This window comes from Bombyx mandarina, chromosome 06 (assembly GCF_030267445.1).
Source record: "Bombyx mandarina strain Sakado chromosome 06, ASM3026744v2".
Taxonomy (NCBI): domain Eukaryota; kingdom Metazoa; phylum Arthropoda; class Insecta; order Lepidoptera; family Bombycidae; genus Bombyx; species Bombyx mandarina.
The window spans coordinates 9252784-9256240 of record NC_143213.1 but is presented as its reverse complement, the minus strand read 5'-3'; the positions used below and the strand labels follow the sequence as shown (position 1 = coordinate 9256240).

Below are 3457 nucleotides of genomic sequence, written 5' to 3'. Positions count from 1 at the left end.
GTACTTTTTTATTTTTTATTTTTTTATTGCTTAGACTTTCTGTGAACTCGGGAAATAGAATTTAAGAAATACTGTTTTTTGTTTGATCTCCGATTTATTTAAATATACACAAGACAATATACAGATACGTTTATAATACGCTTTTATTAGCTTCAGACGTATGTATGTTTGTAACGGAATCTTTGAACATGATTTTGACCCCCTTCAAAACGTCGGATTAACTCGAAATTTGGTATGCTTATTAAGGACTGATAACAATTCAATATTTGAAAAAAAATATTGAAAAAATTGAAATTTAACTAAAAATGAAAAATAGATAATAGTTTAGAAAAACTAACAAAATACGCTTTTATAGAAAACCCAACTAAAAATAGAAAATAAGTTTTAATAAATTTTAATTAGAAATAGTGTAAGAAAAAATGATTTTATTGTATAAAATAATAGATTATAAAATTTTTTTTTTTTAAACTTTTATTTATTTTTATAGTTTTTATCCGAATTTTAATGATAGACGGAAATCGTTTTTCTGTCAAATGATTTACACTATTTGATCGGTTTATGCTAAAAAAAATATAAACGAGTAAAAAAGAGTACCTAACGCTCCCTCGATTTCAGCGGCTAAACAAAACACCATTGTTCTGTTGACATCGGACGATGCTTCTGAAAACGGTTTTCTCGAAATACGGGCTAGGTATATTGTTTTCAACATTCTCGTGGAGACACGAAATGGTTTCGGACTAATACCCTTGCCGACCCTCGCATAAATAGAAAATACCTTCGAGCCCCCTGTTTCCGACAATCCTATTGTATCGGTAACCCTTCCTTGATATTAAACAGTAGAACTTTTATTCCACAATAGAAAGATTTAGTCGGTGTGGATATTTATTTGATTCAAATTTTCCCTGTGTAAATTTTGTTTATATGATTGACTTTAATCTATAGGTATAGAAAATATTATAAGCAAACAGGATGAATTGAATAATAAATTATTAAAAAGTAATGGGAACAACATGTCACCTATACATATATATTAAAAAAAAGAAATTGGAATTAACTATTGGTTTTATGCTTGTCGTAATAATGAATTAAAATCGTAAATAATTTTCTGAGTGTAATTTTGCACAAAAAGCCAACATCACGCAGTGTTCCCAGGCGGTCACCCATCCAAGTACTGACTGCGCCCGACGTTGCTTGACTTCGGTGATCGGACGAGAACCGGTGTATTCAACGTGGTATGGACGTTGGCGACAACTTTAACTAATTTATGCTATTAATTCTAATAAAGTCAACTTAATGTTCTGTGTGTGAGTTCGTGCGGGTAAGTACCACCACCCGGCCTATTTTTGCCGTGAAGCAGTAATTCGTTTCGGTTTGAAGGGCGGGGCAGCCGTTGTAACTATACTGATACCTTAGAACTGATATCTCAAAGTGGGTGGCGCATTTACGTCGTAGATATCTATGGGCTCCAGTAACCACTTAACACCAGGTGGGCTGTGAGCTCATACACCCATCTAAGCAATAAAAAAAAAGGCTCAACAGCGTCTCTCTTTCTCTCTCTTTTTCTGCCCAGATACGTCCACTGCTAGACAGACAGTAACGGTCCTTCACTGGTCCTCCACAATATCTAAAACTAGTTAAAATAAACAGAACCGAAAAACTTTTCGGTTGAAGTTTTGTCATAGCCGATAGCGTGTTGCCAATTGCTTGACTTCCCATACATAATCCAGCAAAGTGCTAGTAAATTATTCCCACCGTCGCCGCCGGTCGATAGCTGCTATGCTATGCAACAAATTTCATGACAGGAAGTCAAAATTAGTTTTGTATACATCCACTAAAATAAATATTTGATGGTGATAACTAATTCACTTGAACATTCTTGATCTTTTTGCTTTAGATGGGCGGAATGAAAAGGTCTCTGTAGCACAGACATCAAAAAGTTACGTTATCAATCATGATAAGATATGAGGTCTCAATTGTTATGTAAGACCATTAACCTGTCTTATAGGCATGGTGTTGCTAACCCATGCGACCTCAAAAAACGAATTACCTAATTACCTAAACGTATTAATTTTGCGGGGTTGATTTTGGTTATAACATTATATTATTCTTTCATTCGGTAGGTTTTTCGCATAAAATATTGACTGAGATTTGACCCCAGCCGTTTCACTCAATACGAAAATACTATTAATCACAAAAGCATATTGTTTACTAATTACTTTCACGGTGAATGTATAATATCGCGTAATAAAAAACAAACCCGCAAAAAATTTATTTTTTGTAATTACTGGTGGTAGGTAGGCCTTCTTTTGAGCCTGCACGATTAGGTATCTACCAGCTTGCCTAATTTTTCCCTGAATTAATAATTCGTTTCGATTTGAAAGGCGGAGCACCCGTTGTAATGTTGCACTAATACTTGCAACTCATGTCTCAAGGTGGTTGGCGGCATTTATTTTGTTGATATGTATTGGCTTCAATAAAACCAGATGTCTTATGTCTCATCCACCCATGTAAGAGATAAAAGTAATGCTTTCGTAAATCTCAAACCCACACTATTTATATTAAATCAGTTGGTATTTGAGCTTGGTATATTCCCTCGCCAATGAACTGTTAGTTTAAATTTAATATAGAGCTAGCTAATATATACTCCGTCATTTTACATGATAGCATTCCAAGTTTAATATTTCATAGGAAGGTAGACGAGGATATTGTATCAGGGGTCGGTGGGATGGGAACTCAATGGAGGTTAATTCGAAGAGACAACATGCTTTTAGCGTGTCTTGTCTCGACCTCAGTTTGAGAATGGCGGTGGAATGGAATCAGCGATTCGGTTACGGTCTAAGGCATAAGGGATATTTTTATATCAAAATTAGACGTGGTTTGCAATTTCAGTCGGGTAAATATTTCATGAAGAATGAACATTATGCATTTTTTAGATAATGGGTTACTATAACCAATCGGATTCGTAAACTCAAGACGATTTGTAGATACTTTGGTATTTAAGGTCAGTAATCAGCAAATCACACTATCGTATTTATTAAACCAGATGTACCGGGAATTTCAACGGTCATGTAATTAGCATTGTTCATTCAGATTATAAACTAGCTTAGTAAAACTTTTCATTCAAATTCGTGAAGACTTTTTTGTGATTTAGTGAAGTTCCAAACAAAAAAACATTCAGGTTTAATGTTAGTATAAATATTGAATTTATAATACATATTAGTATAATATTTATAATTTTAATATAATTCGAAGTATAATAAATAGACTGAACTAGTGGAGAAATAAAATTATTAATAATAGGATCTTCGATAGATATAAAACAAATAATTCATTTCCAATTGTATAATTGAAGAAATTCGTTTGACAATTTAAAAAGTATTAATATATTGTATTATTAATATAAAAAAATTTAATTATAATTTTATCCAGGTCCTCAGGACGAGACCAATATTTATTA

General features: G+C 33.0%; 1 non-coding gene across 1 annotated transcript; it reads right to left on the bottom strand.

Moving 5' to 3' along the window:
* Window positions 1–1127: 1127 nt before the first annotated feature.
* LOC114241428 (5S ribosomal RNA) lies at window positions 1128–1246 on the bottom strand. The gene has a single exon (XR_003624585.2). It is a non-coding gene; the product is annotated as a 5S ribosomal RNA (ribosomal RNA).
* Between the last annotated feature and the right edge of the window lie 2211 nt (window positions 1247–3457).